This window comes from Peromyscus maniculatus, chromosome 4, assembly GCF_049852395.1.
Source record: "Peromyscus maniculatus bairdii isolate BWxNUB_F1_BW_parent chromosome 4, HU_Pman_BW_mat_3.1, whole genome shotgun sequence".
NCBI classification, from domain to species: domain Eukaryota; kingdom Metazoa; phylum Chordata; class Mammalia; order Rodentia; family Cricetidae; genus Peromyscus; species Peromyscus maniculatus.
Genome location: NC_134855.1, coordinates 77223478 through 77238687, shown reverse-complemented (window position 1 = coordinate 77238687; position 15210 = coordinate 77223478).

Below are 15210 nucleotides of genomic sequence, written 5' to 3'. Positions count from 1 at the left end.
TAGACATGAGCTGCTCACTGTACAACTTTAGTATACAGCTGCTTACTTCTCTCTCTGCTAAGTAATGGCCTGCTATCTCTATAAAGTCTCATGTCTGTCTCATCTTTCTGTGTCTTTCTCTGTTTTTCTGTCTGTCTCCTTCTACCTCTCTCTCTTTCTGTTTCCCTGTCTCTCTTCTTTGTCTCTGTCTCGTTTTGTGCTTTCCTCTCTTTCTCTCTCTCTCCCCATGTTAAATATTGAAATTTAATGTTGCAATTGCTTTTAAGTTATAGAATGTGACACAAGTATTTGAGGACAGTGGGGATTTTTAACTGGCTCAGTGGATTTAGTGCTGAATGACTCAGCCATCACACTAATGTAGATTTCTTTGATAGATGAAAGACTATAGGTGGTTACACTTATGATGAGGCTAAGAGTATATACTCAATTCCTAGAATTTCCATTAAGAAATGCAAGAATATCACCACTCAATCTAGCTAAGGCTTTCTCCCCTATAACGACAGTAAAAACTCAAATAAAAAGAGTAACTTTGTCTAAAGTGTTTAGGGACTCCTCAGCACATCAGTTGTCTTAAAATATCTTTGTATGTATTCCCAACACCAGAGGCTATGCTTTGGGATCTACATAAATTTGATAAGAAAAAAAAAGTGGTTTTAATAATAATGAATCAACTGTGAAGGATTCTTGAGCAAAGCTTGTACTAAAATTTAACTGTATTATGCTGCAAATGTACACTTAGGTTGTTTCTTTTCGAGCTGGGGGAGATTGCTCAGTGGATAATAACACTTGCTCAGCAAACACAAGGACCTGAGTGAGAATCCACAGCACCCACATGAAAAGCTGGGCATGACTGTTTGTGCCTGTAATTCCAGCATTTGGTGGCAGAGACAGGAGGATCCTGGGAGCGTGTTGGCTGGCCAACTGGTGTAGCCCAAAGGACAAGCTTCTGGTTCACTGAGAGAGCCTGCCTAAAGGCAGTAAGGCAGAGAAATAAAAGCAGCACATGTGGAATATGATAGGGCATATATACGCACTTTGATTCCCACTAAAGATGGATTTTTTTTTTTAATTTATTTTACAACACCATTCAGTTCAACATAATAGCCACAGATTCCCCTGTTCTCCCCCTCTCGAACCCTCCCCCTCCCCCCAGCCCACCCCCCATTCCCACCTCCTCCAGATCAAGGTCTCCCCCGAGGACCGGGGTTGACCTGGTAGACTCAGTCCAGGCAGGTCCAGTCCCCCCCTCCCAGACCGAGCCAAGCGTCCCTGCCTAAGTCCCAGGATTCAAACAGCCAACTCATGCGACGAGCCCAGGACCCGGCACCAACGCACAGCTGCCTCCCAAACAGATCAAGCCAAATGACTGTCTCACCCATTCAAGGGGCCTGATCCAGTTGGGGGCCCCTCAGCCTTTGGTTCATAGATCCTGTGCTTCCATTCATTTGGTTATTTGTCCCTGTGCTTTATCCAACCTTGGCTTCAACAATTCTCGCTCATATAAACCCTCTTCTTTCTCACTAATTAGACTCCCAGTGCTCCACCAGGGGCCCAGCCGTGGATGTCTGCATCCAGATTCCTCAGTCCTTGGATGGGGTTTATGGCACAACTATCAGGGTGTCTGGCCATCCCTTCACCAGAGTAGGTCAGTTCCTGCCATCTCTCGACCATTGCCAGCAGTCTTTTGCGGGGGTATCTTTGTGGATCTCCATGGGCCTCCCTAGCTCTCTGCTTCCTCCCCTTCTCATGTGGTCTTCATTTACCATGGTCTCCTATTCCTTGTTCTCCCTCTCTTTTCTTAATCCAGCTAGGATCTCCCACTCTCTTTCCCTCGACCGTCACTCTTCACTCTTCATTGTTCCCACTCATGACCAGGCTGTTCATGTAGATCTCATCCATTTCTCTGTGTCTTTTTTGGGGTCTCGTTTTCCAAGTAGCCTCACTGGTGATGTGAGTAGCAGTCCAATTCTCAACAGAGGAAACCCAAATGGCTGAAAGACATTTAAGGAATTGCTCAACATCCCTAATCATCAGGGAAATGCAAATCAAAACAACTCTGAGATACCACCTTACGCCTGTCAGAGTGGCTAAGATCAAAAACACTGAAGACACTTTATGCTGGAGAAGATGTGGAACTAGGGGAACTCTCCTCTACTGCTGGTGGGAATGCAAGCTTGTACAACCACTTTGGAAATCAATATGGCGCTTTCTTAGAAAATTGGGAATCAATCTCCCCCAAGATCCAGCTATACCACTCCTGGGCATATACCCAAGAAATGCTCAATCATACCACAAGAGCACTTGCTCAGCTATGTTCATATCAGCATTGTTTGTAATAGCCAAAACCTGGAAACAACCTAGATGCCCTTCAACTGAAGAATGGATAAATAAATTGTGGCACATATACACAATGGAATACTACTCAGCAGAGAAAAACAATGACATCATACGGTTTGCAGGCAAATGGATGGATCTAGAAAAAATCATCCTGAGTGAGGTAACCCAGACTCAGAAAGACAAATATGGTATGTACTCACTCATAGGAAGATGCTAGATGTGGAATAAAGATGGATTCTTGCATGGCATTTATTATGTAAGCACCTGTCCCATTTAGATACCAGTTTCTTATTTACCTCAGATAATTTACCTTGCAAGGGTACTTTAATATGCATCTTTTCTCTCTGGAGATGATAGGCCAGGAAATTCTCTGCCATTATCATTGTCTGTTAGAATCATAAGTTAGTGTCCTGGGTTTGAGAAAGTCCAGCCCGACTGAGCCAATGCTGAGCCAAGAGGCCAGAAAAGGGCTAGAGGTTTAGGTGAGCAGTTATAGCAAGAGTTGCAAACTGAGCTGGGAATTTGTATTGGGGTTCACTTTTTATCAATTGGAGACTCTAAATAAATTACTTCCTACTTCAAGATATTATGACAAATTTGATGGTTTTAAACAACATTTTTTTTCTTAAAATTTGAGAAAGCCAGAGGTTCAAGATCAGTTTTACTGAGCTATCATTGAAGTATTTTCATCATAGTGTGCTTTATTTAGGGAAAACTCAAGACTGAAGTATAGGTTCCTTTGATTTTTACAGATGTTGGAAGTGCCTTCCTGGACTCAAGCCTGTCTCCTCTCCTCCCAAATGTGCAGCAAGGCCCACTTCTCAGACATCAGATTGCCCACTGTTTCCACAGTGAAACCTCTGTACTGAGCTTTCCTAAAGAGCTCTGATTATATCTATGACCTACACAGTTAATCCAGGATACCCTTTCCTCTTAAAATCCTTAATTGCATTTTCAAAGTCTCATTGCACATGTAAAGTAGGACCCCACACTCTCAATCTTTAACCTTCTCTTTCTTGTTACTGCATCTGACTACTTGTTCAATCTGTAGAAAACAGAAGCCACCAAGTCCCCTGTTAATCCATGTGCTATTCCAGGGGATGCAGACATCCTGCCCCCTCTCTCTGTTAGCAAATGAAAGGAGCAGACAGGAGAAAATTTACATAGTGATTTTATTACCAGTGATTCATTATTCATATTTATTTGCAAAGAAAGAATATATATGTTGAGTATTTCATCAGCTTGGAGTATATTAATCAATACAATGACATTAAGTATTAATCAACTAATGCATAGTCATAAATGGTGACCTTGAAACAGCTTCAGAATTACTGAAAAAGGATTTAAATTTTTAAAATTTAACAATCTTGAAAACAGTGTGCATGATAAACAAAATCTGATTTGGCCACATTTGTTAGACACCCTGATACTGGGTGACAAATTTTTCAGAGCCTCAGAGAACTGGGGCTATGCGTGGTGTCAGTTGAAACAACATGGGCCACGAGCTGTTCTTTAACCTTGAAATGTACTCCTCCTCATCTGCTCTTAAACGTCCATGGTTTTTATAAGGTGAATTGCCTATTAAATTTTCTGATCACATTGACTCATTTATTATATTATTATTTCCTCTGACACCCACTTATTTGATACATTCATCATAATACCTAGTAGTTACAGAGGATACCAAAAATTATAATGAAGAAAGCAAATTACTTCTTGCACTTCATAAAATAGTCTTTATTAAAGTTCAGAGTAAACAAAGTAGGGCCTTTCCATCCACAGATATGTTTACACTTAAGTGCTTTCATTTTTAATTATATTCTGATTGCTTTTCCATGTCCTTTTTATTTCCACCAAATGTTATTTGTATTTTACTGTATTTCAAATAAAAGAATATTAGAATATTATTAGTTAGACTGTTTCAGTTTCCTATGTAGATGACAATATGAAAGAAATTTGTATACAAATCCTCAACTTTCTGGTAACTTTAGCATGTACTTTCAGAAGTGAACTTATAAACTAATGTTCTATAGAGGAATAAGGTAAAAGTGGTGGCAGCACCAATTGTGTGCTTGAAATAGATCATTCAGAGAATTCTGCAAGTTTCCAACACAAGAAAATGATTGCTGTCCTAGGAGTTGAATGTATCAGCTTCTCTAATTTAACCATTGTATGTTACTTACACATAAGGAAAAGTCACAAATAAATCTATGCCCACTTATATATTAATTAACCATATTTAAAATAAACACAATCACAGAGTTATGGTATGCTTTACCTATTAATAACTTTTAGGTCATCATATAATTAATACATATAAGTTAGAGGAAGCAAGCACATATAGATAAAAAATTTCTAAAACTTATATCATAATCACAGAAATAATTACTATAAATATGGTTAGGTATATATTTTTAGACTTCAAAAACTAAATATTAGTATAAACTTTATTTTTCAACAATATCTTTATTAATTTTTTGAGAATTTCACACAATGTACTTTGAGTATGTTTATAAACACCCTCTCTACTTTCCCAAATATTCCCACCAAATTTTGAGAGTTCTATTTTTTCTTTCCCTCACTCCAGTTCGTGTTGCCCAGGTAGCCTGAGGAGTAGGACATGTCCTACTGCATTGTAGACTTACCAGGGACTAGGTTCTTAATGAAAATTGAGTCTCCATCTCCCAGCAGCAATTAAATACCAATAGTTCCTCAGTGAATGGCTGGATTTCCTCTCCTACTTCCTCCTTGTATGCTCAGATTCTTTATGCCAATTCAGGGTCTGAAAAAGAATCATTTTGCTGATATCTATATTATGACCTCTTGTGGCTTTCTAAAATAGTCTCTGCTCTGAAAAAAATCTTCAGTAAGGGATGAAAGGTACACTTACTTGTGAATACTAAGTTTAATTTCAGATTGCAGTTAGGAATTACGTTGCTTTAGTAAGGTGGCGATAGTAGGTTCTTTTCTAAAACCCACGACCTCATTAACCCTGAACAGTTGGCTGTTTTCAGTACATGCCATGATTTCATTCCTGCTGAGTGGGCTTTTCGTCTTCAGTTAATGTAATCAAAGAGAAAGAGCTCAACACTTTGAGAAGGAGTGAAGGGGATGTGGGAGGAGTTTGATAGAGGGGACATTAGACAGATTGTAGAGAAGAAAGGGAAGGGGGGAGTGATGTAATTGTATTTTAGTTAAAATATTAATTAAAAAGTGTCATTCAGAATGACTTTGGACAATATTCATGTAATGGATATTTAAAATTTTATATGACCTGCATTTTTTTTTAATTTGGTAAAGCATGTTTTATGGCCCAGAAAGAGCTACATGCTGGTGAAATATTCCATGGGAACCAGGAAAGAATGTGTATTCTGTTGTTTTGAAATAAAATATTCTACAAATGTCCAATAAATCAAGGTGATTTATATTATACTTCAGTTCAACTATATCCTTGCTGACTTTATGCCAGGAAAAAGCCTCAAGGACAGTTACTCAAGAAACAGTGGAGTAACAATGGCCCTGTCTACATCTCTATGTCACTTTATATCAATTCTTCATACATTTTGATGCATGCTCTATGCATAGAGAGTTGTGATGCCTTCTTGTAGAATTAACATGTTCATCATTATATAATGTATATCTGTCATTGAAAATAGTCCTGTTCTGAAATCTGCTTTGTCCAACGTTAATATAGTCATTTTTCTACACTGCTTACTTTTATTTTTAAATCTTCTCCTACTCCTTCTTCTTCTTCTGTGTGTATATAAGGCTGTTGTGGGATATTTTGATCGAACTCTGGCACTCCGGAGGCTACCAATAAAATTTACTTTGAATAAGAGCTAGGAGCTAGCTACTAGCTGACCAAAATTAGCCACAGAGGTTTTGGAGGACTGGGGACATATAGAGAGACATAGGAAGTAGTAGGAAGGGGCTTAGAAAGATTCTTGGCCCTTTTGGATCGAGAAAGGAGAGAGAGGAGGTCACTGGTCACTTCTTCACTGCTTCTCTGATCAATCACATTATTACCCCAGTATCTGACTTCTGAGATTTATTGATAAAGATTAATTAGATAAACTCTTCACCTGGTTTCCAATGTGGGGCACGAGGTCATGAGGTAATCACTCCCTGTCACTGGCTTTGTAGCTGCTAGAGTCCCCACCATGGCTGGATTTCCCTCCCTTCCCCCAGGTCCTGCATGCAAGTCTGGGGTTTTCCCATTTCAGCCTCTTGATAGTAGCCTCCAGCTGCTGCCAGGCCTCAGCCACAAATATCAGACATCTGGGCCCTAAATTCCACTGGACTTAGCCACCCACCCTCAGCCAGCACTGTCATTCAGGCAACCCCTTTGCCCTCACTTTTTATCATGCGGGCTTCTTCCGCACATTCGCTTGTGTCTGTTTTTCAGGTGGCTCACTCCCTCTCCCTGTGGGTTGAGGGCTTCCACTAGATTCCCTCCTCGGCTGCTGCCACAGCAAGTTGGCCGCCTTGACATCTGCTCAGGCTTTTACTGCTATTGCCACTGCCACACACACTCAGCCCCCAGCTTCACACAGGTGCCCTCAACCAGGCCATGCTCCACCCACATCCTCTGCCCAGCTATGTGGTTCAGTGACAGCCAGCCTCACACCTCACTGTCATCATAGGCAGATCTGGTAAGATACCTGGGAATCCTTAAGGGGGGAATTAGGTTTTGTTTTCAAAAAAAAGTTTTTAACCACATGAAGAATGGGGGTCAATATTAGGATGCAGGGAGTTATGTCTCTGTATTGTTCCACAATGGATGGTTTGAAAATGGAAAAGTTAAATGAAGGGGATTGACATAATGTTGATTATAATCATTATCAGTTTTGTAATTCATATCTTATTCTTAAACATGTGGTTTGATATTGTTGCCAAATATGAAATAAGATACAATCTTTAGAAAGACCTGTAGCAGGAATCTTAAAAGTTCTTATTAATAAAATCAAACCCAAGGCCAGTTATTGGGGTGAAGGCTGGAAGATCAGAGAAGCAGAACAAGCCACAGCTACCTCACCTCGCCAGTTCCTCAGCTGATCCTGTTTCCTCAGACTGGAAGCTTCTGAGTCCTCATCCAAATGGATCTCAGCTGAGTTGCTGTGCAAAAACCTGAATGCTTAACCAGTCAAAAGCTTCTAGTTTCTGGTCCTTATACCTTATATACCTTTTTGCTTTCTGCCATCACTCCCTGGGATTAAAAGCTTAAATAACCATGTCTGGCTGTTTCCAGTGTGGCCTTGAACTCACAGGGATCCAGAGGGATTTCTGCCCATGGAATGCTAGGATTAAAGGTGTGTGCTACCACTGCCTATCCTCTATGTTTAATATTGTGGCTGTTCTGTTCTGTGACCCCAGATAAGTTTATTAGCGTGCACAATATTTCAGGGAACACAATACCACCACAAAAACCAACTAATGAAGCTAGCAAAAATAGTCACACAGAGACAGAGGAGTTTAGAGCAGAACCTACCACACCATTGTGTTACTGAAGAAGAACATCCCAAGGTTATTAGAAAACAAATTTTAACTTATCCAGTTACCAATTCAAGAATGACAACTAGATGGTAGGCACCCCAAAGACTATATAAAAGTTAATCGAGATCCTGTAGAAGTGTTAGATTTGAAGAGATTTAAGGAAGTAGTAGATTCATATGATATCCATTTAGTAGTTTCATATGATATTCATTTACCTTTTGTGAAGAACAGAATTATTCCATAAGACTGGAAAGATTTAGCTACAGCAATGTTGGAAGCTGGTCCTCAGATACAATGGAAAACATAGTGAAGAGACGAAGCCAGGGTCATAGAACAAGAAAGTAGAGGTAGAGTTATGGAAATTTCCCAAGATTAGCTTCTTGGTCAGGCAAGTATGCTGATTTGCAAAGACTGTTTATATTTGATGATCACACCTTGGCTCTATGCTGTATAGCAGCTTTGAATGTTTGGGACATGATAGAGAATCAGAAAAAAGGTCTGGATCATTTACTAAAATTATACAAGGCCCAAAATAAGCTTTTACTGATTTTTTTTTACAAAGATTGACATCAGCTATAAATAGAATGATTCAGAAATTAGATAAATATTAATTGAATATTTGGCGTTAGAAAATGCTAATTCTGAATGAAAAAGAGTGATTATGTCTTTAAAGGTAAGATCAGCACCAATAGATGAATGGATTAGAAATACAACTGATATTGGATCTCACACTTATGATGATACTTGGATGGGAGAAGTGATTTGAAAAATTTTATGAAAAATCAAAAGGTTAGGTGTTTTAATTGTGGTAAAGCAGGTCATCTGAAAAGAGACTTTAGGCAAGGCATTACTAGAAATAATGATTTTTTTTCTAGAGATAGTACAAACAGAAGGTCCCAGCCTCTTGGAATCTGCAGAAGGTGTGGCAAAGGCCAACAATGGATTAATGAATGCAGATCAACAAGGGACAGGCAATGCAACCCTATGTCCTCAGGAAATACCTTAGGAAGCCATTCTCAGGTCCCAGTATCAAATTTGGTTCCTGTCAGAATTGAGGAACCCCCTCCATTTTCCAGAGAGATCTTAAAACAAGTGTTTTGGAAAACTTCTATAAATAATAAAAGACCAAAGTGAAAAATATGAATAAATGGCATTCTAATTGAAGGTTTACTAGATATAGGCATGGATGTAACAATTTTGCCAACATCTTGGCATTCAAATTGGCCTCTTCAGGAGGTAAATATTCAGCTTCTAGGGCTTGGAACTTTATCTCAGGTAAAACAAGGTACAAGGTGAATTGAGTGTATATAGCCAGAAGGACAGGTAGGGAAATTAAAGCCATATGTGGCTAACATAGCAAGGAATTTATGGGGATGTGATTTGTTCCAGCAATGGGAAACACAGATGAACATTCCTCCAATCTCAGAAACAAACCATAAACTAAAGTATGCTTCTGAGAAAAATATTAAAAGGTGTTATTAAGAACAATCATTTACCCTTCAGGTTGTACAAAAACAGGGCACAGCAACTGCTGATTTTTCAAAGGTAGCAACATTTGTACCTTTCAAGTGATTAACTGACAAACTGTGTGGATAGAACAATGGCCTTTGATATCAGAAAAATTACAGGCACTAGAAGCTGGTACAGGATCAGCTAAATGCTCAATATATTGAAGAATCATCCAGTCCTTGGAGTTCTCCTATATTTGTCATTAAAAAGAAATCTGGAAAATGAAGAATGTTAACAGATTTAAGAGTTATAAATAAGGTGATTCAGCCAATGGGCTCTTTACAGCCTGGAATTCCCTTGCCTTCTCTATTTCCTAAAGGATGGTCTATTATAGTGATTGATTTAAAAGACTGCTTTTTTACTATACCTTTACATAACAGGTTAGAAAAAATTTGCCTTCACAGTGCCTAATTTAATAATTCCTAGCTTGTTAAAAGATATCATTGGAAGATTCATCCACAAGGGATGTTAAACAGCCCTACCTTGTGTTAATATTTTTAACAACCATTGGAAATAATTGTAAACAGTTTCCTCAGTCTATAATTTATCATTATATGGATGATATCTTACTAGCTGATTCAGATGCAGATATCTTAGAAAATGCTCGAAGATGTAAAGAATATTTTGCCTTGTTGGGGATTACAAACTGCTCCTGAAAAAATACAAAGAGGAGATTCTTTAAATTATCTAAGATATAGAATAGGCTTACAAAAATTCAACCACAGAAAGTAGAAATCAAGAGCAATCAATTACTCACTTTTAATGATTTTTTAAAAATTGCTGGGAGATATTTACTGACTATGACCCACAATCACATTAAGTACTCAAGAACTAAGTAATTTATTTCAAACCTTACAAGGTGATAAGAACTTACATAGTCCAAGAAAATTATTAGCTGAGACTGAAAGAGAATTGGCTTTGTTAGAAGGGAAATTCCAGGATGTACATGTGGTTCACTTGTATCCAGAGTTTGATTGTATCCTAGTCATACTTCCTTCTATGCATTGCCTACAGGAATCCATATGAAGAGAGAAAATAATATCTTAGAATGGATATTTTTACCACACAAACAGAGTAAAAAATTAAGGACCTATGCAGAAAAGGTTACTGAATTGATTCTGAAAGGAAACTTGAGACTTCATCAATTATCAGGAATAGACCCAATAGAAATTGTGGTAACTTTTACCAATGCTAAAATTGCCTTGTTATGGGCAGAAAGTGAACACTGGCAAAGAGCTTGGAGTAATTTCTTTGGAGAGATTAGCAAAAAATATCCCCAAAGCAAGAGACTTCAGTTTATAAAAAGAACTAATTGAATTCTTTCTCACATTGTATGAGGAACACCATTTCTGGATACCCTACATTCTATACTGATGCAAATAAATCAGAAAAGGCAGGTTACAAGTCATGAAATTTAAGTAAAGTAGCTCAAACCTTTTATGATTCCATTAAAATGTCAGAACTATATGCTATTCTTGTGGTATTATTAGATTTTCCAGAAACTCTTAATATAGTTATGGACTCTCAATATGCAGAAAGAGTTGTTTTACATATTGAAACCACTGAACTTATTAGAGATGATTCAGAATTAATTAACTTTGTTATTTATTCAATTACAAGAAATAATTACCAATAGAAATAATCCCTTGTATATAATACATACCAGATTTCATACAGGTTTACCAGGCCCTCTAGCACAAGGTAATGATAAAATTGATCAACTATTGGCAGGAAATGTGCTAGAAGCCTCAGAATTTCATAAGAAATAACATGTCAATAGTAAATGTTTGAAGAAAGACTCTTCTATCACTTGCCAACAAGCCAAGGAAATTATAAGAAAATGTCCTACATGTCTTTTGTACAACCAGTTTCTACTACCTGCAGAAAATAATCCAAAGAGGATTCAAAGAAATGAAATTTGGCAAATGGATGTGTTTCATTTTCCAGAGTTTGGAAAATTAAATTATGTGTATCATACTATGGATACATATTCAGGATTTCAGTTGGAAACTGCTTTGAGTTCTGAAAAGGCTGATTCTGTAATCACACATTTATTAGAAGTCATGCCCCGCCCCCAGATAGATTACACCATGATTTATTAACTTTAAATTTTTAAAAAGCTAACAAGAAAGGAACAGCACCTGCAGAGAGATACTGGATTGTAGAAAAACAACAACAACAACAACAACAACAACAACAACAACCAACTGCTCAATTAAATGAGCCTGTATGCTTGAAACATGTGTTGACCTCAGAATGGAGACCAGGACGTGTGTTACACTGGGAAAGAGGTTTTGCTTTTGTTTCTTCAGGAGAAGAAAAGCTATAGATACCATCAAAATGGATAAAGCTTAGATTCAAATAGGAGAGACCGCTTGATTAGAAGTGATAGTTCATCAAACAGCATGGCCATTCAATCTAAACTGACTTATAAGACTAACAAATGCCTTTCATTTGAGCAGATATAACCTTACAAAAGGGGAAACTCCTCAAAGTTAGGCTTGGGGCAGGATTTTGTTTTTGTCTTTCCAGGTGAATAAAGCATCCAGCTAAGGAATCTGAAGACCACTAGGCAAATTTGGAGAAAAAAGAATGAATTATCTAGAGTAAATGTCCCAAGAAAAAGGAGTAAATTGATTAAACACATTTCCAACAGGATAAAATCTCATAAATCTCCCCAAATGTTTGTTTTTTTTCTGTTCTCTACAGACATATACAGCAAATGGTCTTTTTGTAGTTCTAATTCAATTAAAAATTAAATCTGGCTTTGGAATTGTAGCATTGCTTTCTCCTTCTCTAAACCCAACCATGCTTGTTACATGAAAATCCAAAATCTCTATCTCATGTCACATGTCAGAGGAGCCACCTGATATGGGGCAGAAGAAAAACCATAATGAAGGTACGATTCTATTGCTACTATTTTCATAATCCTTTTGTTTTATTTTGACTCTTTAAAACTGTTTTAAGGTATGAATATTATCTCAAATTTTACAAGATTAATATATGCTTTCTGTTATGATATTAATGGCCAAATAGAGTACTAATTTTTGAAATAAGTTTCATCTAGTTTCCTGTATGTGATTTCAGGTCTGAGTATGAAGCAGGCAATTAGGAATTAAGTTTGTGTACTACATATGTACTTAATGAATCCTTTAACCTCTCTGAGATCTCCTGCATATGACATTTAAAATATTTAAGTTTTCTGCAGTGAACCATGACCATTTATAGTGACCTTTGAAGTCTCCAAAAGTATAATGGGGCCCCACAATGACGATTCCACCTGGATTTTGTGATACCACTAAGCTGACAACCACCACCCAATATCAGCTTTGGACTACAAACTGCTCAGGATAATTTCAAGGTCGTCAGCTAAGATGATCCAGCCTCATAGACTACTCCAGCTAGGACTTCAGATAAGCCCTGCACTTTCCCATCATACCAAGACTGGACAATAGCTAGCTCTCCCAGGACTTGACCATTATCTCAATTTTCTCAGGGTCCACTAAAGGTGCTGTTGTCCCCAGACAGCAGGAAGAAATTTTAAGAATATGATGCCCACATTCCCAAGAGTTGGGGTGGGTGGTTTTTGGTCATTCTTCCAATTATGGATGTTTATCATCATTTGGGGAGTTGTTTGCAAGTTGTTATTGATCTTAGTCAGGGACGAAACTAAACAAAGGAGATTAGATTCAGAGATCTTGTTCTGAAAAGTGAAAGAGGGATATAGAAATGATAGGATAAAATGGTAGATTATTAAATCTACTTTTAAACTAAAAAAAACTACTAATTTTAAATATTTTACATTGGTATCAATTTTTCTATATTGATCGACCTTTAAGGTTATATTTTTGTTATACCACATGTATGTTTCTACTATTGTTTAAGGTGTTGTACCTATGCAGGTCATTTAGCAATGTAATGTAAAGTTCTAGTCCTTGAAAGTTATTATTACAAACAATTTAGGATAATTAAGAAATACAGGTTAGTAATTAGTTATCTATAATAATCAAACTTGTAGTCATGTTAGGTATATTTTCAAAGTCAAACGGAGATATCTTTTAGATAGACAGGTGGTCTTCAAATACTTCAGAGATCTAAAGAATATGGAACTTAAGATGCTTTAATAACTTAATGCTTTTCATGACAGTGAAACATGTCTGCTCCTCACAGTACCATTCTACTTCAGAGATGATGTTGGGCCAAAGAACCTCTATATGGAGCTTTCTTTCATTGTGGCAAAGTTAGCCACCGGGCAAAAAGCTGCCCTTGCTTTGACTGTTGACACACCCTAGAGAATGTGTCCCAAAAAGCCATTTCATGCACCCAGGATAAATCCTGGTCCCACTGCCAGGGGCTCCCAAAACAGATCTAGCCACATAACAGAGAGGGTCTCACTTTGCTACCAAAACTGGCCTTGAATTTCCATCCTCATATATCAGCCTTCCTAGCAGTTGTGTGTAAAACTCTGTGCATCTAGTAGCAGTTTTTGATCAACAGAAAGATGAACAGAAAGAAGCCATCTGCATGAATACTTCAGACATTTGGTCCTAGCCCAGGATTGACTTATGTAGAGCACAGGAAAATTGGACCCCAAATGTGGCTTCTGAGAATAGTTTCTGAGTATCTTTATCTTCTGTTCTCCCACCAGCAGGTTCTTCATGCCTATAGTCCTCTCCAATTCCAGTGTTGACTCTTCGGTTGGTTCTCTTGGTTTTTGTGTATAACCATAGATTTAACTGTGAAATGTATGCTAATCTGCTAGATTTTCTTGGAATTTACCTGAAAGCACATTTGAGTATGAAGTAAAGTTACATAAGCTATTTTTACCTTTGGCTTTAGAGATTCCACCACAAAACAATAAAATGTTACTAAAAGTCTTAATAAATATTTAAATTAAAAATAGCTTTCAATTTTCATTTAAAAAGGGAAAAGTGTCTTTTAGAATTGCCCATATTTCTTCTCAATTATGTCAACATAAAGTCTAAACGTTTGGGGCATCGGACATATTCCTTGTGATTTGTTAGGTGATAAATGAACCCAAACAATTCCTGATTGAGCTGTAAGCTGTCTGAGTGCGGCAGTAGGGAAGCAGAAAACACATGAGTAGGGCAGTGCATACTGAGCACAACGTTAAGAGGCAAGCACTAAAGTCCTAACTATAGGACTAATTAGCTCTGTCACTGTAAGGATGAGCAGTTACATTATGGTATCTTTATGTCCTTAAATATACAATATGTAATTTGTCTTGATGAAATTCAGCTAAACCCTGAAGTTTTATCCACAGTAGAAGTGCTCTTCAATAAAAAAAGAGATGGACAAATAACTTTGAACTGTGTGGGATGGGAAAGGATATTAGAAAGTTTATAGACTGAGGAAAATTGACACTTCACGTAGTAAAGTGAGGGAAGAAATGGCGTCCAATGAGATGGTGACTGTACAAATAGTCCATTGAAACAAGAACATATGGAGATAATGTGTGCTACATTGAAAGTGATGCCAGGGTGCCAGTTTTCTTTCTTTCTTTCTTTCTTTTTTTTTTTTTTTGTGCTGTGTTGAATGCATTTGGATAGAGTTTAGAAGGAAAAAGAATACAGCTGCACCCGCTCCCCGCCCCTCACCTTGGCTGAGGAACTCTCCAAGAGAGCAGATGGTTCTGAGTTTCAAGCCATGAATCATTGTCAAGGGATCTCCTCAAGCTGCCTTCAGCAAGAAGAGTCGACAAGCCTGAAAGGGCAGTACTTTATTACTATGGTGTCAGTCACATAGATGCCCTTGCTGCTGGGATCAGTTACTGTTAATAAAGCCCCATAGCTTGAAAATGAAATAGCAAGCCAGCACATTATTCTGATGTAAAGACTAATGAAGATTTTA